The sequence below is a fragment of the Chiloscyllium plagiosum genome, unplaced genomic scaffold, assembly GCF_037043375.1.
Source record: "Chiloscyllium plagiosum isolate Xiang-an unplaced genomic scaffold, Cpla_swu_hap1 HiC_scaffold_11, whole genome shotgun sequence".
In the NCBI taxonomy this organism is placed as follows: Eukaryota; Metazoa; Chordata; class Chondrichthyes; order Orectolobiformes; family Hemiscylliidae; genus Chiloscyllium; species Chiloscyllium plagiosum.
Window position 1 is genome coordinate 19,552,537 of NW_028270149.1, and position 22,853 is coordinate 19,575,389.

At 42.0% G+C, this 22,853-nt stretch overlaps 1 long non-coding RNA gene across 1 annotated transcript in view; it reads left to right on the forward strand.

Annotated features, from left to right (window-relative positions):
• The window catches only part of LOC148148767 (uncharacterized), a 39,834-nt gene that overhangs the window by 8,542 nt on the left and 8,439 nt on the right, over positions 1-22,853 (forward strand). The window contains exons 2-3 of the long non-coding RNA XR_015758615.1: positions 16,097-16,297; positions 17,175-17,319. This is a non-coding gene — a long non-coding RNA (uncharacterized LOC148148767). The remainder of the gene's footprint in view (positions 1-16,096; positions 16,298-17,174; positions 17,320-22,853) is intronic.

A 22,853-nucleotide genomic window follows, 5' to 3' on the forward strand; every position in this document is an offset into this window, starting at 1 on the left:
AGAAATTGGGAAACTGCAGATCATTTCGCTTAACAGTATCATAAAGAAAATGTTAGAAGCTCTTATTTGATAAGTTTGAGACAATTAGGCAAAATCAAAATGTTTTGTGATCGAAAAATGATATTTGACCAATCTGTTGGAGTTATTTGTAGAAGTACCACATGCAGTGAATAAAAGGGGAACTGGTGGATGTACAGTTTGTTCTGATATAACGCAATAGTTCCGTTCTCATGAGATGTCGTGTTATAAGAAAATCGCGCAATAGCAGCACCATTTAAACTAATGGGACAGAGATTGTGTTATAGCCAGTACAGGCAAGGAAAGTTTACATTCTACAAATAACAACCTAAATTCTTCAGCTGCATTAAAGCCAATTCGCATTGAAGAAACACATGTTACAGCAGAACCGACTATACTGTAATACAATTCCAGAAAGCATCTGGTAAAGTGCCACATCAAAGGAAATTATGGAAAATTCAAACTTATTGTTTGAGGGCAGCATATTGGCATGGATAGAAGGTTTGGCTGGCTAACAGGAAACCGAAAACAGGCATAAATTGCATTTTTAGGTTGGTGAATGTATTGAGTGGTATGCCACAGAGTTGGGGTTGGGACCTCAAGTGTTTACAATTTAATGGATGAGGGGTAGAAGATAAAGTGCCAAATTTCCTGATGACAAAAATATATGTCAGGGAGTAAGTTGTGAAGGCAACATAAGCATTTTGTTGGGAAGAATATTATTTAAATGGTGAGAGATTGCAAATTGCTGAGATACAAAGGGATCTGGGTGTCCTGGTACACGTATTGCAAAAAGTTAATAGGTACAATAAGTATTTAGGGATGCTAATAAAATGCTATCATTTATCACTAGGGGAATTGAATGCAAAACTGGAAAGTTTATGCTTCAGTTAAGCAGGGCATTGGTGAGACTGCAACTGGAGTATTGTGCACAGTATTGGTCACCTTATTTAAGAAATGATATGAATGTATTGGACAGAGTCCAAAGAAGATTAGCAGGCCAATACCTCAAATGAGTGACTTGTCTATTGAAGCAAGGTTGGACAAGCAAAGCTTGCATCTACCAGAGTTGAGGAGAGGTAGACAGGATAGTGAAGGTGGTGTTTGGTTTGTTTGCCCTGATTGGTCAATGCATTGAGTACAGTATAGGAGTTGGAGGTCATTGATTAGGCATTTCTGGAATCTGTGCAATTCTGGTGTCTCTGCTTTGGAAGGATGTTGTGAAACTTGAAAAGGTTCAGAAAAGATTTACAAGGATGTTATAAATGTTGTAGAGGGCTTGAGTTCTAGGGAGAGGCTGAATAGACTGGAGCTATTTTCCCTGGAGCATTAGAGGATGAGGGGTGACCTTATAGGGATTTATAAAATCAGGGGAGTCTTTTCTCTGGGGTGGGCAAGTTCAAAACTAAAGGGCACAGACTTATGGTGAGAGGGATCTAAGGGGCAACTTTTTCACGCAGATGTGCATATGGAATGAGCTGCCAGAGGAAGTGGTGGAGACGGGTACAATTACAACATTTAAAAGGCATCTGGATGGGTATGTGAATAGGAACAGTTTGGAGAGATATGGGCTAAATGCTGGCAAATGGGACAAAATTTATTTAGGATATCTGGTTGGCATGGACGAGTTGGATCAAAGGGTGTGTTTCCATGCTCTATAGCTCTATGACTCTAAGAGTAACAGGCAATTTGATTGAAACATTTAAGATCCTGTGGCGTCTTCCCAGGGTAGATGTGGAGAGGGTGTTTCCTCATGGGTGAATTTGGAACAAGGGTCACTGTTTAAAAATAAAGGTGAGACAATTTTCTTCTCTCTGAGCGTTGAGAGTCTTTGGAACACTCCCCTGAAAAGGTGACAAAAGTAGAATTTTTAAGACATATTTATAGCAGTGGTGAATAGATTCTTAGTTAAGCTGGGGGTAAATAATTGATTGGAGTGGCTTACAGCCAGATCAGCCATGATCTTATTGAATGACAGAGCAGGTTTGAAGGGCTCAATTGCCTACACCGACTCTGTTTGTATGAACGTTCAGATCTTTGAGGTTCTTGGTTTCCTGCTGTTTCTTTAAAGCTTCTTTGTGTTGATTTTGGGTTTCTCTTTTTGAGAGCCAGAGAGAGAGAGTTCTCCAGCCTGTTTCACTTCTGTTGTGTCAAAAACGTATCACCTTTGCTTATCTCAGAAAGCTCCTTGGAATGCAAGCTTTTTGATCTGCATTGCAATGTTTGGTCTACAACATATGAAGGTTTCATGATCAAAATCAGATAGGAGTTGAGGACCTTTTTATACCTCCTAGGAAAATATTAACTTATTCGTTGCCTTGGGGAAAAATATTAATTTCAGTTACAGGCTGTCTCTTGCTTAATCCATTTTAAGTCTGCATTTTGGACCTTTTTTAAAATCATTTTGGTTCATGAAAATCCCAGTTATTAGTTCGGACAATGGCTCAAGCATGTAATCCATATATAATCCATTGTTTTCTTAAATACCTGGACTTTGTGGTCATTTGCAAGCAACGGTACTCACTACTGAGTTTCAGGATGGCTGCCCACAACACCTAATTCCCTTTTCCAATGGATATTTCAATCTGGTATAATGATTTGGATGTGAAGGTAGGAGGTATGGTGAGTAAGTTTACAGATGACACCAAAATTGGAGGGTAGTGGGCATTGAAGAAGGTTACTTCAGAGTACACGGGCCCTTGATCAGATGGGTCAATGGGTGGAGGAGTGGCAGATGGAGTTCTATTTGGATAAATGTGAGGTGCTGCATTTTGGAAACGCATATCTTAGTAGGACTCATATGCTTAATGGTAAAGTCCCAGGGAATGTTGCTAAACAAAGAGACCCTGGAGTGCGGGTTCATAGTTCCTTGAACGTCGAGTCGCAGGTAGATAGGATAGCAAAGAAGGCATTTGGTATGGCTCCCTTTCTTGGTCAGTGCATTGAGTATAGGAGTTGGAAGGTCATGTTGTGACTTTACAGGACATTGAATTGAATTGAATTTATTGTCATGTGTACCGAGGCACAGTGAAAAGCTTTGTCTTGCGAACAATACAGGCAGATCACGGAGTTAAGTAGCATAGATAAGTAAATAATAGGTAAACACTGGCAAAAACAAAAAAACATGGACAGGTGAATGTTAAGAGTTTGTGAGTCAATTCAGTATTCTAACAACAGTAGGGTAGAAACTGTTTTGAAACCGGCCCGGTGCGTGTTCAGGCTTCTGTACCTTTTCCCTGATGGTAGAAGTTGTAGAAAAACATTGCCAGGGTGGGATGGATCTTTGAGAATGCTGGTGGCCTTTGCTTTACAGCAGGCCTGGTAGATGGATTCTGTAGATGGGAGAATGGCCTTTGTGATCGTCCGGGTTGAGTTCACCACTCTCTGTAACAGTTTCTGATCTTGATGACGCATCTATAAAAGTTGGCAATGGTATTCACTGTCAGGCCAAATTTTCTCAGCTGCCTGAGCAAGAAGAGACGTTGTTGGGCCTTTGTAACTTGTGCGTTCACATGAAAAGTCCAAGAATGCTTGTTGTGGATGACCACTCCCAGGAGCTTGACACTCTCCACTCGTTCCACCTCTGTGTTGTTAAGGTGTAGGGGGGGCATGAGTAACGTCCTGCCGAAAGTCAATAATGAGTTCCTTGGTTTTGCTGGCATTGAGAGCTAGGTTGTTCTCCGTGCACCATTTCTCCAGGTCTTCCACCTCCCGTCGATAGTCTGTTTTGTTGCCATCTAAGATTTGACCGACTATGGTGGTGTCATCAGCAAACTTGTAAATGGCATTAGTCTGGTATTTGGCGATACAGTCATGGATATATAGTGAGTACAGTACAGTAAGGGGATGAGTACGCACCCCTGGGGGGCTCCAGTGTTGAGTAATACTGAGGATGAAATATTGTCCCCAGTCTTCACTGATTGTGGTCTATGGGTCAAGAAATTGAGGATCCAGTTGCAGAGAATGGGGCTTAGTCTGAGATCACGAAGTTTACTAATCAGTCTCGAGGGGATAATAGTGTTGAAGGTTGAACTGTAGTCAATGAATAGGATTCTTACGTAGCTGTTCTTGGTGTCAAGATGTTCTAGGGAGGAATGAAGGGCAAGTGATATGGCATATGAAGTGTATCTGTTGGTCCGATAGGCAAATTGGAGTGGGTCAAGAGTAGTGGGGAGGCTGGAGTTGATTAATGCCATGACCTGCCTTTCAAAGCACTTCATGACCACCAAAGTTAAGACCACTGGGCAATAGACATTGAGACATACTGCATGACCTTTAGGCACAGGGATGATGTTGGGCCTCTTGAAACAGGCAGGGAGAGGTTGACTATGTCTGTGCAGACCTCTGCCAGTTGATCTGCGTATGCTCTGAGTGCGTGGCCTGGTACTCCGACTGGTCCCATCGCTTTCCTTGGATTCACACGAAAGAAAACTGATCTGATCTCTGCAGTGACTGCTGGGATAGTTTTGTCAGGACTTGTCGGAATAGGTGTTACCTGTCCACCGAAATTCTGCTCAAAGTGAGCATCGAAGGCGTTGAGACAATCTGAGAGGGATGTGTCATCATCTGCTGTCTTGCACTGTCTCTTTTTAGAAGTTGTGATGTCATTCAGTCCTTGCTGTAGTTGCCGGGTATCTGTCTGGGTCTTTAGTTCGGATCGGTATTGGTCCTTAGCTGTCTTAATGGCTCTGTGAAGGTCGTACTTGGATTCCTTATATTTGAGTGCGTCTCCTGATCTGAAGGCCTCACACCTAGTTTTTAGCAGGTTCTATATGTCCTGATTCATCGAGAGCTTCCTGCTGGGCAGCACCTGGATTGACTTCCTTGGTATGCAGTCTTCCACACACTTGCTGATAAAGCCTGTGATTGTGGTGGCGTAATCGACCAAGGTACCTGCGGACTGTTTGAACATGCCCAATCAGCCGATTCCAAATAGCACTGGGGTTGACCCTGTGCCACCTCGGACCAGCACTGGAACTGTAACCGCAAGGTGGTCTCCTGCTTGAGCTTTTGCCTGTAAGCATGGCATTGTGGTCAGAGTTCCCGAAATGAGGGCGTGGTTGGAGTGGTAGGCATCTTTCACAGCGGTGTAGCAGTGGTCTAAAATGTACGGGCCCCCCTGGTGGGGCAGGTAATGTTCTGGTGGTACTTGGGTAACACCTTAGATTGGCTTGCTTGAAGTCGCCAGTTACGATAAACAGGGCCTTGGGATGTTCCATCTCCAGGGTGTTAGTGGTGGAGTACAGCATATCCAGAGCTTCCTCAACCTTTGCTTATGGCGATATGTACATAGCAGTTCGTATAGCAGTGGTAGATTCCTGTGGTAGATAGAAGGGGCGGCATTTGATGGTGAGAAATTCAAGATTTGGGGAGCAATGGCTGCTCAGGATTGCAATGTCCGTGTCCCACAAGTTGTTGATTCAAAAGCCAACCCCTCCACCCTTTGCCTTACCTGAGGACGCTGTACGATGGATAGAAAAACCATCAGCTTGAAGTGCGCAGTCGGGAATGGAATGGGTTGAGCCAGGTTTCTGTGAAGCAGAGTATGCAGCAGCTCCACAGTTCACGCTGAAAGATGAGCCTTGATCGGAGTTTGTCCATTTGTTCTCCAGAGATTTTACCTTTGCTAGGAGTAAGCTAGGAAGGGGGGGGGGTCTTGAAACCACGTAGTCTCAGTCTTACTTGCAGGCCGGCATGCTTACCCCGCTTCCTCGCAGGTTTCTTATATTTGAGTGGTCCAGTGGTCTAGTGGAGTGGATTGTGACTGCTTCCAGTAATGTGATCCTTCCTAGGATCCTGTGGAGCACGTTGGTTTCAGTTTAGTATATTTTTGTAGAGGGTCTGGTTAGGACCCAGTTTAGCAGATAATTTGCTGTGTGTTTTTTTTTACTGGAAGGAGTTTGCTTAGCACCTAGTGGAGAACATTGGACGTTAGTTAGGTGACTTTTGGTTCAATTCTGATCTCCCTGCTATAGGAAAGATGTTGCAAAACTTGAAAGGGTTTAGAAAAGATTGATAAGAGTTGTTGCCATGATTAGAGGGTTTGTGCTCTAGGGAGAGCTGGAACAATTTGGGGCTACTTTCCTTGGAGCGTCAGAGGCTATGGGGTTTATAAAATCATGAGTGACAAAGATAGGTCCTTTTTCCCCAGAGTTGGAGAGTCCAAATTAGAGAGCATTAGTTTAAGGTGAGAGGGTAAAGATTTAAAAAGGATCTAAGGGGCAACATTTTCTCGCAGAGGGTGTTGCGTGTGTAGAATGAGCTGTCAGAGGAAGTGGTGAGGGCTGGTACAATTACAACATTTAAAAGGCATCAGGATGGGTATATGAATATGAAGGGTTTGGAGGGATATGGGCCAATTGCTGGCAAATGGGACTAGATTAATTTAGGATAGCATGGACGAGTTGGACTGAAAGGTCAGTTTCCATTCTTTGCAGCTCTATGACTCCAAATCAAGATGATATTTTGCCATGAATCAGAACAAGCAGCAAAATGTGTTCAAAGAAGTGGAAATGTAAGTGATTTGGAGGTGCAGGTGTTGGACTGGGGTGGATAAAGTTAAAAATCATTGAGGAGAAAGTGAGGTCTACAGATGCTGGAGATCAGAGCTGAAAATGTGTTGCTGGAACAGCGCAGCAGGTCAGGCAGCATCCAGGGAACAGGAGAATCGACATTTCCTGAAGAAGGGCTTATGCCCGAAACGTCGCTTCTCCTGTTCCCTGGATGCTGCCTGACCTGCTGTGCTGTTCCAGCAACACATTTTCAGCAAAGTTAAAAATCACACAACACTAGGTTATAGTCCAACAGGTTTATTTGGAATCACTAGCTTTCGAGAGCTAGTGCTTCCAAATAAACATGTTGGTCTATAACCTGGTGGTATGTGATTTTTAACTAAATGTAATAGGGTAGTGAAAGGGGGGGATTTCAACTTTCCCAGGGTAGTCATAGTGTGAAAGGTTTTAAAGGGACTGACATTCTTAAAACGCATCCTTTTAAGCCAGTATGTAGAAGTGTCTACAAGAGAAGTGACAGTCTTGCACTTAACTTTTAATAATGAAGCAGGGCAAGCACTTGCAGTATCAATGGAGGAGTATTTTAAGGGCAGCGATCATAACCCTGTTAGATTCAAGATTGTTATGGAAAAGGAGAAAGATGTCCCTGAATTCAAATTTCTAAACTGGGGGAAAGTTGATTTTCATAAGATCAGATATGATTTGGCAAGGGTGGATTGGGAGCAGATACTTTTAGTTAAATCTGTGTGAAAGCAGTGGGAAGCACTCAAGAAGAAATTAGGGAGAGTACAGGACCAATGTGTTCCAATCATAACAAAGGGTGCAACCAACAAATCTAGTGAACTCTCCGAATCGAGAGTTACATAGGATTGTATAAAGATTTTAAAAAAGGGGAGATTCATGACAGATACGGAGGTCTCAAAACAGAATTAGCTCTGATGGAGTATAGAATGTGCAATCTTAAAAAGGAAATTAGGAGTGCAATATGGGGCAGGAAAGAATAATAGTAGGTAAAGAAAGAAAAATTCCAAATTTGATTTGATTTATTGTCATATGTATCTAAGTGCAGCAAAAAGTTTTGTTTTGTGAGCAGTGCAGACAGATCATAGCAAACAGTACATACAGATCATAGGGCGCTTAGACAGGCCAAGGCACACAACGTTATGGTTGCACAGGAGGTGCACAAAGCAAGATCAACAATAGGTTTGAAATTAAAGAGGTCCATTCAACAGTCTAATAACAGCAGGGAAGGAGCTGTATTATTTACAAGCACGTTAAGGGACAACTAGGAAAGACTAGAGCCCATTAATAAGCACAGTGGGAATTTGTGTGCAGCTGGAGGACATATGTGAGGTTTGGTGTGTTTGTGTTCACTAATGGGAAGGGCAACATGGGTGTAGAAATCATGGAAAAGGATTGTAATATAATTAAAGAAATTAGCATAGACAGAAGGTTCTGAGTGGGCTGACAGGCTGAAAAGTAGGTACATTTTAATGGTCACATAAAGTGCAGTGCTGAAATTCAAGAAGGAGAAATTGATAAACCAGGAAACTACAAGCTAGTCAGTCCAACGCTAGTGGGAACCAATTGGAAACAATTCTGAGGGACAGAATTAATCTGCACTTGGAGGGGCAAAGCAAATAGTCAGCATGGTTTTAAATGTCATGTCTATGAGAGATGAAGACAATGTGTTTGATGTAGTCTATGTGGACTTTAGCAAGGCTTTTGATAAGGTCCCCCATGGGAGATTGTCATGAGATACTTACCTTTATCAGCCGCGACATATAGTTTAAGAGCAGAGAGGTTACACTGGAACTGTATAAGATGCTGGTCAGGCCACAGTTGGAGTATTGTGTGCGCGTCTGGAATCCACATTGCAGGAGGGATGTGATTGGAGAGGGTGTCGAGGATGTTACCTGCGTTGGAGCAGAATAGACTGAGGGGGTACGTAACTGCAATATTTAAACTTGAGAGGCATTGGTAAGGTATACAGGAATGAGCTGGGTGTAGAGATCAATGACCATGGGGAACAGATTTAATGTAAAGGGGCAAGAGGTTTAGTGGGGATGTGAGGAAACAATTTTTCAACGGAGTGTGCTGGGAAGCTGGAACTCACTGCCTATAAGAGTTGTAAAGCAGAAATCCTCAACATTTAATAAGTACAAAGATGTGCATTTGCAACACCAAGGCACACAAGGCAATGGGCCAAGTACTGGAAAATGTGATCAGAATAGTTAGATGGTTGTTTTTGACCATCGCAGACTGGATGAGCTGAAGTGCCTTTTTCTGTCCTGTGAACCTCCAGGATTCTTTGACTCTTCTCACAGATAGCAGCACTAGGAAATTAAAATCGTGAAATCACTTCACTTTAAATTTAAATTTTGAGATGGTAAGAAAATGACTGATAGTTTATCTTTGTTTTAGACTATATTTTAATCCAATGTGGAGAAATTTCCCGTTCCATGAATATGTTGGTTACTATGGCTTGTAAGGGTGTTTAGCCGTAATTATGAAGTTTGCACGCCATTGTAAACCTTTTGGATGTCCTTCAACAAGGTGCAACTTTTATAAGGGTATTTACAGTAAGATGATGAAAACTTAAATTTTCAAGAAAATTAAGACTGCAGTCTACAGATTACTCAGTGAAGCAGCATAGATTTAACAAATGCCGTTTGTGAATTTCCACATTATTCTGCACAAGTGCATTCTCCCAAAGTTGCAATCAGTTTTCAGTGGAGAAATCACAGTGAGCATTAACAGTTTTGCTGCATTTACCGCAGGAAATCTGGGCAAATATAGCATTTCCTTATTAAAGCATATCTTTGGGATATAATAATGCAACTCATAAAACAAACAAAATGCTGCACAGTTTGCATTCTGTGTCAAGGATTTCCTTCATCTTCTATCATAAAACAATACATTTTGGAGATATGTGTATTTTATTCACGTTACAAATAAAGATGATGAATGAAGGAAAATTCTGTGAAGCTCAAACATATTTAGCAGCAAGAAGTGCTTGGAGAAACAGAGTGCAGTGCACCCAAAATAGTGACACAATTATATAACAAAAAAATACCCTGGCACGTGAAAAGTACAGATGTGCAATTACTTCAAACCATATGCATAAAATCTTTCCTTGTTGCAATAGGCAGCTTTCTTTGATCCATATGTATTCACTGCCATTTCACAGGGGAGTTTTCGCAGAAGCAAACTATTCTGTAAATTAAGCCAAGCAGGGGTCATGTTGACTACTGGGGTAAGATTGTATTACAATTTGGATGCTTTCCCAATTCTCTCTCTTTGTGTTTGCAGTGAAACAGAACTTCCATCAACCCTAAGTGCACACCCTGAAGGATTAGTGAATAGGATTAGTGTGCTACTGGTCCAACAATTACTCTTTTATCATGATGATTTTGCAAGAGAAGTTATAGGTTCTTACTTTGTACTTCTACCCATAAAGGAAAGTAAAATACATGATTCAGTCTGAAGTCAAGTAAGCACATTTATTTACAAGATTTATAAATCCTGGAAGCAAGAAAAACAGTGAAAATGAGGCATGACACACAAAATATTTAAACAGTGCCTAACAACAATTGATAGAATGTTTTTCCAGCCTCTGAGCAACATGGGAAATGGCGGGACAGTTAGTAAAATATGACACAAATGGCACAGAGTCTAGACTTTGAGGGAAAAATATCAGATTTTCCACATAATGTTTTAACAAATGGATGAGTCTTGCTAGTGTGTAGCTAGGGATTTATTTGCATTCATTAACACCTTATTATTACTTAATATGACCTCAGTAATAATCAGAATGCCCTTTTCCCAGGTATCAGAAGTAAAATAGAAGGCACAATTCCCAGTATGAAAGTCAGTAGTTAGCTGTTGGCTACAGTTCGTCAGTGTCTTCTCTATGCATCCATTTTGGCCACTATTTTCCAACATTTCAGACCATGCTCCATGGGCAGCATCCGCTTGCTTCTCTGTCCTTAGAGGTTGGCATCAGCAAAGCATCAGCCCCACCACATCATGGCACACATTGGACCAACTATTAATAAAGTTCACTACTTTAATACGGGACTTTGGAATGCACTAATACCTAACATTGCAATGCTAATACTTTGCGTCGACAGACACTCATCTCATGCATCAGAACAGGATGCATCTCTGTCATTTTTTAGTGATCACTTACTTATTTGGATGCTCACAGCATCTCTGCCTTGCCTTGTCTGTTTATGCATGGCGTCTTCATTCAGTATTTACAGGCTCCTTCTGTCTTGCCTTGCTTTTTAGTGTAGACAGCCAGACAGTTTGCCATATTTTCCAGTAGTGATCAGTCAAGGGGACAGACATGTTGCTGTAAGGCACCATGTGAGATCAATGTCACACCTACACCAAACAGCTTACGTGGCAAATTCATTGCATGTGCTTCAACAAAATGGCCATGCCTGAAAGTCAAAGAGGAGTGGTCCTTAGTCCAGTCAAAGGGGTCAATGGTCAGTCAGGGCAAGTCCTGCCACAGTCAATCAAGGGCAGCATTTGACCCCAGTTCAGAGGCTTGGACATGATCAGTCAGCCATTTGATGTGATCAAGGTGTGGTATTTATCTCGCTACAGTCTGCTGAATGGGTCCAGTCAGTTGAGCACATAGAGTCCAACCTGTCCAAGGATTAGTGGCAATTTAATTGGGAGAAGTGTGCAGAGATCAGACTGGGGTCTGGTCTACAAGCAGTTGGGATTGACATTCCAAGTTGGTTGGTGGATGGGCCACACCCATTTCTGGGGCTCAGTGAATTGAAGGGAGGTTATCGGGGCTACTGCTGTGATATGGAAGTTGGGAAGTCAAGTGTGGGGATTGGAGTCATCTGGGAAACAGGGGCAGTCACTTGAAAGGGGCGCAACTCAAAATGTTAAGGTGGGAGATGATAGTGCATGGTAGGTCATTGAGTACTTTGGAAAGTTAGGTTATTGACAGTCATCATCACCATCTTGCTCTGACAGAGGATAGTGCCTTACTACATTGGGCAGTAGGCATACAGCTCAAGGGATAAAGTATGGAGATGTACAGTTAAATAAGATGGTCAGATTGGAATGTGGAGAGGTTCAAACCTGATGGGTTTGAGAGCAAACACAATGCAGAAAGAAACATGACACTTGGAGGGGTGGGGTTGGGAGTGTGGTGGGTGGGTGAGGTGTACCTAGAAGAACATACAGAGCCTGTGACTCACTCTCATGTGTTAGCCATGTTTCCTTCCATCTCCATTTGAGTTGCAAATGCATAATGAAAATGAAACTTGTAACCAGCACACCTGTAGTGGACAGAATAAATTTTGTTTAGATTCAAGCAATGTCCACTTGTGTGTGATGTGAGCTCCTTCAATGGGTGGTTGCATTAATCAGAAACTTTCATCTTCTAGATTAAGGACACCTGCCTCACAAAACTTACGTGCATGGTCAAACAGAAATCTAGGCACAAGCAATCCTGATTATGATATTCATCCTTACAAATTAATGCCAGTCAAAACTGAACATAGGCGATCTTTTCAAGTGTCATCTACAGTCGTAGAACAAAGAACATTACAGCGTAGTACAGGCCCTTCGGCCCTCAATGTTGTGCCAATCTATGAAACCAATCTGAAGCCCATCTAACCTATATTGTTCCATTTTCATCCATATGTTTATACAATAACCATTTAAATGCCCTAAAAGTTGGCAAGTCTACTACAGTTGTAGGTAGGGTAACCTAAGTCCTAACTACTCTCTGAGTAAAGAAACATCTGACATCTGTCCTATATCTATCAGGCCTCAATTTAAAGCTATGTCCCCTTGTGCTAGCAATCACCATCTGAGGAAAAAGACTCTCACTGTCCACCCTGTCTAACCCTCCCATTATTTTATATGTCTCTATTAAGTCACCTCTCAAACTTCTTCTTCTATAACGAAAACAGCCTCAAGTCCCTCAGCCTTTCCTCATAAGACCTTCACTCCATACTAGGCAATATGCTTATTAATCTCCTCTGAACCCTTTCCAACCCTTCCACATCCTTCCTATAATGCGGTGACCAGAACTGTACACAATATTCCAAGTGTGGCCGCACCAGAGTTTTGTACAGCTGCAACATGACCTCATGGCTCCGAAACTCAATCCCTCAACCAATAAAAGCTAACACACCATATGCCTTCTGAACAACCCCATCAGCCTGGGTGGCAACTTTCAGGGATTTGTGTACATGGACACCGAGATCCCTCTCTGTTCATCTACACTACCAAGAATCTTAACATTAGACCAGTACTCTTTATTCCTATTGCTCCTTCCAAAACAAATCACCTCACACTTATCCACATTAAACTCCATTTGCCACCTCTCAGCCTAGCTTTGCAGCACATTTATGTCCCTCTGCAAAATGCAACATCCTTCAGCACAATGCACAACTCCACTGACCTTAGTGTCATCTGCGCATTTACGAAACTATCCTTCTATGCCCTCATCTAAGCCATTTATCAAAATGACAAACAGCAGTGGCCCCAAAACAGATCCTTGCGGTAACCCACTAGTAACTGAATACCAGGAACAACATTTCCCATCAACCACCACCCTCTGACGTCTTTCAACTAGCCAATTTCTGATTTAGAAATTGGAGAACTTTATCAAATGTCTTACTGAAATCCATATACACCACATCAACCGCTTTACCCTCATCTATCTGTTTGGTCATCTTCTCAAAGAACTCAATATGGTTTGTGGGGCACAACCTACCCTTCACCGTGTTGACTATCCCTAATCAATTTATTCCTTTCTAGATGTTTATAAATCCTATCTCTTATCTTTTCCAACACTTTACCCACAACTGAAGTAAGGCTCACTGGTCTATAATTTCCAGGGTTGTCTCTACTCCCCTTCTTGAACAAGGGGACAAATTTGCTATCCTCCAGTCTTCTGGCACTATTCCTATAGACAATGACAACATAAAGATCAAAGCCAAAGACTCTACAATCTCCTCCCTGGCTTCCCAGAGAATCCTAGAATCAATCCTATCCAGCCCACGGGACTTGCGTATTTTTTACACTTTCCAGAATTGCTGAAACCTCCTCTTTATGCACCTCAACCTCATCTAGTCTAGTAGCTTGTATCTCAGTATTCTCCTCGACAATATTGACTTTTTCCAGTATGAATACTGATGAAAAATATTCATTGAGCACTTCCTCTAGCTCGTTGGACTCTGTGCACAACTTCCCACTATGCTCTTGATTGGTCCTAATCTTACTTTAATCATTCTTTTATTCCTGATATGCCTATGGAAAGCTTTACGGTCTTCCTTGACTTCTGCCAATGACTTGTCTGCCAATGACTTCTCATGACCCCTCCTGGCTCTTCTTAGCTCTCCCTTTAGGCCTTTCCTGGCTGGTTTGTAATTCTCAAGCACCCTAGTTGAGCCTTCATGTCTTATCCTAACATAAGCTTCTTCTTCCTCTTGACAAGAGATTCAACTTCTTTGGTAAGTCACAGCTCCCTCGCTCAACCACTTCCTCCCTACCCAACAGGTATGTACTTATCAAGGCCCCGCAGTAGCTGTTCCTTGAATAAGCTCCACATTTCAATTGTGCCCATCCCTTGCAGTTTCCTTCCCCATCTTATGCACCCTAAAACTTGCCTAATGGCATCATAATTGTCTTTCCCCCATCTATAACTCTTGCCCTGCGGTATATACCTCTCCCTTTCCATTGCTAAAGTAAACATAAACAAATTGTGATCACTATCACCAAAGTGCTCATCTACCTCCAAATCTAACACCTGGTTGGGTTCATTACTCAGTACCAAATCTAATATGGCCTCGTTCCTTGTTAACGTATCTATATACTGTATCAGGAAACTACCTCAGTAGACGAGTCTCCAAATGTCCTTTCTGCCACCGTAATGCTGTCCTTGACTAACAATGCCACACCTCCCCCTATTTTACCATCTTCTCTGTTCTTACTGAAACATCTAAATCCTGAAGCCTGCTACAACCATTCCTGTCCCTGCTCTATCCCTGTCTCCAAAATGACCACAACATCGAAGTCCCAGGTACCAATCCATGCTGCAAGTTCATCCACCTTATTCCAGATGATCCTGGCGTTGAAGTCAATGAGTGAGGTGAGCAGCTCTAGTGCTTATATAGCCTATAAGGAATTAGAACACTTTCCTGATTGTCAGTACCCTCTTGTGATGACCTTCAAATCTTATTTCTGACCTCACTACTCTCAACCTCCTGGCCATTGGAATTACAATTTAGGTTCCCTTTCCCCTGCTGAATTAGTTTAAACCCTCCCGAAGAGTATTAGCACATTCCCCTACCCCTCTGGTTCAGGCGTAGACCTTCCTGGTTGTAGAGGTCCCACCTACCCCAGAATGAGCCCCAATTATCCAGGTATCCGAAACCCTGCCTCCTGCACCATTCCTGTAGCCATGTGTTCAACTCCTCTCTCTCCCTATTCCTTGTCTTGCTAGCATGTGGTACAGGTAACCAACCAGAGATAACAACTGTTTGTTCTAGCTCCCTGAATTTCTGCCTTAAATCCTCATCCCTTTTCTTAACTATGTTGTTCGTGCCTATGTGGACCACGACGTGCTCCCACTCCCCCTTAAGGATCCCGAAAACATGATCTGAGACATCATGAACTGTGGCACCTGGAAAGCAACACACAAACCGTGAGTCTTTCTCGTTCCCACAGAACCTCCTATCTGTCCTCCTAACTATAGAGTCCCCAATGACTAAAGCTCTGCTCTTCTCCCACCCCCTCCTTCCCTTCTGAAGAACAGGGATAGACTCTGTGCCAGACCCCATAGCTTACCCCTGGTAACTCATTTCCCCCCACCCCCCAAAAGTATCCAAAACCTCACTACTCCAAAATTTGCAAACGTGTTCTAATTCCTTATAGGCTATATAGCACTAGAGCTGCTCACCTCACTCATTGAATTGTAAGTATTTTAGAATATGTTGTTTTACGGATTGTTGCCTTTCTTCAATCATTTAGGGATTAAGGGTGTGGGGTAAGGTGTCCGATCCTACCATACTGTGATCTCCTACTCTATGTGCTCAACATGGATTGTTCAGTGTACGATGTTAATGGTCCATGTATAGGCATCCCATTATCCTTCTTGACAGAAGTTTCCATGTCTCATTGTACCAAAAACAGTCATTTGTGTATGCTCCAAAAGAAGAACTTGCAGCAGAAGATGTTAGGATCCCAGCTGCAGTTTTACTGAACAAGTCAAATCTCAGAATGAAATCTTGTTTGATAGATCATATTTTAATTCTTTATTTGAAAATTTAATGTAGTGATCTTTCAATGAAACATAAGCATGCCAGGCTCAAGATTTAGTTCTAATAAAAAAAAGAGAAATCTTTTATTCAAAAGGAAGTAAAACAAAACTATCTATGTTTAACAGTTTAAAACATTTCCAATACCCAGCAAAACAAAATATGATGCAGTATATAGCACTTTATAGTAAAAATTTACGAGATATTTTGCTTCCTTATTAACTTGGTAGGTTGACTTAACTGCTTCTTTTCTATTTGTCATAGATGGCAGCCTTCCAGTCAACTTAATTCCCTCCACTTGGTGGAGAAAGTGAGGTCTGCAGATGCTGGAGATCAGAGCTGAAAATGTGTTGCTGGAAAAGCGCAGCAGGTCAGGCAGCATCCAGGGAACAGGAGAATCGACGTTTCGGGCATAAGCCCTTCTTCAGGAATGAGGAAAGTTTGTCCAGCAGGCTAAGATAAAAGGTAGGGGGGAGGGGCGTTGGAAATGTGATAGGTGGAAAGAGGTCAAGGTGAGGGTGATAGGTCAGACTGGGGTGGGGGCGGAGAGGTCGGGAAGAAGATTGCAGGTTAGGAAGGCGATGCTGAATTCGATGGATTAGACTGAGACAAGGTGGGGGGAGGGGAAATGAGGAAACTGGTGAAATCCGAGTTCATCCCTTGTGGTTGGAGGGTTCCTAGGCGGAAGATGAGGCGCTCTTCCTCCAACCGTCGTTTTGTTGTGGTCTGGCGATGGAGGAGTCCAAAGACCTGCATATCCTTGGTGGAGTGGGAGGGGGAATTGAAATGTTGAGCCACAGGGTGGTTGGGTTGGTTGGTCCGGGTGTCCCAGAGGTGTTCTCTGAAACGCTCCGCAAGTAGCCGGCCTGTCTCCCCAATATAGAGGAGGCCACATCGGGTGCAGAGGATGCAATAGATGATGTGTGTGGAGGTGCAGGTGAATCTGTGGCGGATATAGAAGTTTCCTTTGGGGCCTTGGAGGGAGGTGAGGGGGGAGGTGTGGGCGCAAGTCTTGCACCTCCTGCGGTTGCAGGGGAAGGTGCCGGGAGTGGAGGTTGGGTTGGTGGGGGGTGTGGATCTGACGAGGGAGTCACGGAGGGAGTGGTCTTTACGGAATGCTGATTGGTGTCAATGAATAGCTGGAGAAAATGGATACTGCAAAGGTTATGGACACTGACAGCATATTGGCAGTAGCATGGAAGATGTATATCCTTCCACTGAGATGGTAGTGGAGTAGGGCTTCTGAGGCCTGGACTTCTCCGCTCCATCTGTTTTTCATTTAATTTCTTTTCTTCTTGTTTCTTTATTTTTTCTTTTTTCTCTCTTATTTTATTTTACTTAGCTTTTGGTGAAGACGGCATTGGTGGTGGTGAGTAGACCCAGAAGTGCAGATTCATGGCAGTGATGTCGGAGGCGTGTTTGGGTTCCTAGCAGCTTCTGCAATGTTGAGCTGGTCCTAGCCATGACTTATGGCTGCTGCAGCAGAGGTGAGTTTGTGTTCCCGATGGCATCTGCATCCAGCACAGATTCAAGGAGGCGGTGGCAGAGGTGAATTTGTACCCAGTTGCTGCATTGGTGAGGTGGGCCTGAAGTGGACTCATTTTGGTGGTGGATTTGGGTTTGGGCTAGATTGGAATCGGGCTGCAGCGGTGGCATATTGAGGTCCAGCAAGGACTCGTATTAGCAAGGGGGTCAGTGAATGGGAGATGGTAACAAAGATTGGTGACTTTCATTCCAGTGGTGGCAGCACAGCGAAGGAGATTTGTGTCTGGCCATCAGGCTCATGGGCCATGATGGAGCACATAACAAGAAGTAAAGTTGGAAACTTTCTCCATTTTTCTGCCTTTATATTCTATATTTTGGTTTATTTTTCTCTGTTATAAGATGGCACTGGAGAGTGGTGACACTATAACACTTTTCACTGTATTTTTGTGACGGATACACATGACAATAAATAAGTCAAATCAAACCAAATCAAGGAATTTGCTGCATTCTGACCCAAGCTGTTCTAGTGGTGTTGCAATACTTGTAGTGTGGAAAATTGCCCAGGTATGTCCTGTACGCAAAAAGCAGAAGAAATCCAACCACCGCATTAGTTTACTCTCAATCCATAATCAAAATGATGGAAGAGACCATCAATGGTGCTATCAAGCAGAACTTGCTTAGCATTAAACTGCTCACTGAAGTTCAATTTGCATTTGCCAGTGTCACTCTGTTCCTAAGTTTCTTTCAACCCTGGTTACAACATGGACAAAAGAATTGAATTCCAGAGGTGAAGTGAGAGTGACTACCCTTGAAATTCAAGGCACACTCAATCAAGTGTGGCATCAAAGTGCCCTCCAAAAAACTATAGTCAATGGGAATTGGTGGCAGTGGGGATGGGGGTGGGGTGAACTCTCCACTGATTGGAGTCCTGCTTGCCACATTGGAAATGGTTGTGTTTGTTGGAATTCTATCAATCATTTCAGCTTCAGGACATCGCTGCAGGAGTTCCTTTGGGTTGTGTCCTCATCCAGTTATCTTCAACTGATTCATCAATGACCTTTCCACCATCATGAGGTTAGAACTGGGGATGCTTGCTGATGATTGTGCAATGTTCAGCACCATTCGTGACTGCTCAGATACTGAAGCAGTCTCGGGCCCAAATGCAGAAAGACTTGGACAATATCCAACTTTAAGCCGACAAGTCACAAATGATGTTTGCTCCAAACGGATGCCAAGCATAACTGTCTCCAACAAGAGAAAATCTAACTGTTTCCCCTTGACATTCAATGGTATTATATTGGTGAACCCCCCACTACCACTATCTTGACCAAAAACTGAACTGGACTAACCATATCAATACTATGGCTACAAGAATAGGTCAGAGGATAGAAATCCTGTAGCGTGTAACTCACCTGACTCCCCAGAGTCAGTCTACAAACTTCAAGAAAGAAGTCAGGGGTTTGAGTGAATCCTCCCCACTTGCTTGAATGAGTGCAATTCCAACAACACTCAAAAAGCTTGACGATTCAGCCTGCTTGATAGGCAACATGTCCACAAATATCCACTCTCTCAATCACTGACAGAGCAGCAGTATGTTTCACCTACAAGAACCTTTCAGCCCATATCTCAAATAACAAATGCAGTTAGCGAGTTGTTTATCCCTAGCCCTAAAAATGAACAATCCAACCAAATTCTACAAAGCTCCTATTGCCTAAATCTCAAAATATTTGAAGGATAATTTGGTGAGAGGGAGGAGTGAAGGACTGCTGGGATAGTGGGTGTAACAGTTTATAATATAGCAGGTATTTTGCATTGTACCATTAGCTGAGAAGACATGTCTTTACAACTTTACAAGTAAAAAATGACGTCTTCTACATTGATTTTAAGAATGAATCATTAAGGACAATAACTTGCATGTAAGTCCTAAGAATTGTGTGAATAGATGTTCTTTTTAAAAACATTTCAAATATCTTAAGGCTGCCTTTTTCCCTGAAATTTGGCACACGTTGCAGAATTTAAAATAAAGGGAAGGAAGTGAAGACATTGGTTCTGTTCATGTGATGAAAGACTATTATGTGTTTTGCACAAACTGTATACTGTATACTAGTTTTTATCAAATGTAAATTTAGGAATATGTTAGTATTTTACAAACCAAGCCTTATCTGATTGATCCAAACCCCTAAAAAGTGATCAATGGTGTGCAATCTTCATACCTGATGGAAGAAACATAAAGATGCAACTGATGTCAATGGCAGGGGCTGATTCATCAGTCGTGGGATGCATTATTTAGGGGAGGGTGGAAATGCAAATTACATGGAGGAATGATATATCAGTGTGACTGGAAGGATAGTGCAGGAGGGAGGGCTTTAGATTTTTACAAAAAGGATTGGTTACTGTATACGCCAGATGAGTTGCATCTGATGCATCAGGACTGTGGGCGGGGGCTCAAAAGTTTGGGAGAGACAGAACATTATAGAGTAATAAGTATTAGGCAAAGTTGCAGAAAGGAAGAAATAAATTGAGTCTAAATTAGGGTTAAGCTACATGAATGCACAGAGTAGTCAAGAAGGTTAGTGAGCTACAGGTGCAGATTGCCATTTGGAATTATGGTTTTGTGGCTAGATCAGAAACATGGCTCAAGGAGAGGGATGACTGTGTTAAGTATATTTGGTCATAAAGTTCATAAAATATAGGGGATGGGTTAATGGTATTGGTTAAGGAGAGCATTTTAGTGCTGCAGAAATGGGAAGCCCAAGATTGTTGGAGGGCAGTTGATTTGGCTAGAGCTAAGGATCAAAACGGATGAAATTGCATTGCTTGATGCAGTATACACGTCACCAAGTGGAACAAATCTGCAACTAAATCACAGAGAGATGCAAAAATCATAGAATACTAATCACAAGGGATTTTAATTAATAGTGTTCATGTAAAGAGCAGCAAGGGGAATTTTCCTAGATTGTGTTCAGGATAATTTTCTACAGGATGTGTCCAGTTCAGTGGGGAAATTGGCACTGTTAGACCTGGTACAAAGGAATAGCATGAGCCAAGTAAACTAAGTGTTGGTGAGGGAGTATTTACAGAACAGAGATTATTGTTTGAAATAAAGTTTGGAATGACAGTGGAAAAGAACAATCCAGAGTAAGTATAATTGCGTGGGGAGAACTGATCTCCATGGGGGGGAAAAAGGGCAGTGATAGACTGGAAGCAAAGGTCGATGGCAAAAACTGGCTGAACAATGGGCTACCTTCAAAGCCAGATATTGAGATATATTCTTTCAAATATATAGGCAAAAGCAAGAACTCTATTGATTTAAAAGGCGATTGAGATTAAGTCAAAGAAGGAAAAGCATGCTTATGACAGTTAGGCGAAAGTGAGGACTGCAGATGCTGGAGATTAGAGACAAAAGTGTGATGCTGGAAAAGCACAGCAGGTCAGGCAGCATCCGAGGAGCAGGAAAATGATGTTTCAGGCAAAGGTGATGAAAAATAAGAGAAGTAAGGGATTACCTATTTTCTTTCCTTCACAATATAACCTGGAAAATGAAATTGGATTCTGATTTAGCTGAAAGTATCAGGAGAACTTTTGCATTTCAAAGATCAAGTGGGATTATATGAAGTACACTTTAGCTGTTCAAGTCTATGGTAATATTTGGAACAGTGAGATGGATACTTTTTGAGATGCATTAACAACATAAAATTTCGGGTTTGGGAAAAACATCTTAATGACAGCTTTTGGATTTGTCCAACTGCAGTTTGTAAGTCTTGTGAGGACAGTGGAGTCAGCAACATTCAGAAGCCTGCAAACAAGAAACACATCTCACAATTTCTCTGTGAATGAGAAGAACAGAACTTGAAGGCCCAGAAAATAATTCTAACACTGAAAAGACTTGGGTGCACCCACTCAGCTATTGAATTGAATATTGATCATAGCACTGCAGACATGTGAAGGAGCTTATGTTGGACTGGGGTGGACAAAGTTAAAAATCACAACACCAGGTTATAGTCCAACAGGTTTATTTGGAAGCACTAGCTTTTGGAGCGCTGCTCCTTCATCAGGTGGTTGACCTGATGAAGGAGCAGTGCTCTGAAAGCTAGTGCTTCCAAATAAACCTGTTAGACTATAACCTGGTGTTGTGCGATTTTTAACCTTAACTGCAGACAGCAACATGTCACCATGACTAAAACAAAACAAAATCAAAAGAAATATGAGAAACAACTCCCGCCACCTTTTTGTGGTCTGGACTTTTGGTGTCGAGAATTTTTCTCCATACTTTTTCCAACCATAATGTTTGAGTCAAACTGTCCTTTTTATTCTCCATCTTATTTTTGAATGAATGTGCGCGTCTGTGGTTTTAGGATATAGTATAGCTTAAGGTACATAGTAGTGTATTAGTAACCCATTTTGTGCCATTGGAAAAGGAATATTTGATTACAGCAAATAGTTATTTTCCTGTTAATGACAAAACCTAGTGAGGAGTCACTGTTGTTCTGACTATCAGTCGGTCAGGTAAATTGATCATCTCTGATTTAATTGAGTAGTTTCACATTTGCGGCAACGTATGCAATTGTGGTGCTTGATTATCTGTTCGCTCTTCCCAATTGAGTTGTGACAGCAGCAAAGAGGGATTATGAAAGAAACTAGCAATCAACGCAAAATTTTCTATAGACTCTTAAACAATGAATGGCAAAAGGAGGAATAAAGTTCATCATGGACTGCAAAAAGATTTTCACGTTGTGATGGGGGACCTGGCTAAGGTGTGAATTTGATACTTTGCATCTGTTTTGTGGTCTAGGCCAGGCCACTCAAAACATTCTTAAGCAGACAGCCCAGACCGTAACCTTGTTATTTGCTTTGGTAAGTGTACAGTGAAAATTACCTGGAGTAAGTTAGCTAGATTGAGTACCAGGTTTTAAAACATACAAAAATTTATTCACAAAATTATGAAACGAAACACAAAGAACAGAATATAGAATACCCACAGAACTCAGTCTATCCAAACTAGACTTAATAATGCTGTTCCAAAAATGCGCAACAGTTCCAATAAACAAACCCCTTAAACATAGAATAAAACTGAAACAGAGGCTTACAGGTCAAAGTTAGAAGGGCAGAAGGAGAGAGAGTCTAGCAGCCTGTTTCCACACAGCCCACTGCTGAACTGACTCAAACAAGACTTCAACTTTTAGGACTTACCATTCCACTTTCATTATACAGGTAAGTTCTAAAACATAAAAGCTTTGGCCTAAAGTCTCACCTGGATACGTATAAACAAAAAGGCCTCTCGATAAACCCTTTTATTTCTGTACCAAACCAGTTGATTCAGAGCCTGGACTGTTTATGACCCCTCTGAAAATAATCAAGAACACAGTATCCTTGAAAAAAGGAACAGCTTCTAGAAAATAAAAGCACCAGCTTTGTGACAGTTTTCACAAAGGAAGGTGATCCACAAGTCTTGATGACTGATGAAACTCAGTCGTGAGCAGGGTTAAAAAAGACAAAACGTAGGTATTGGATAGATTGTTGATACTTGTTGATAAGG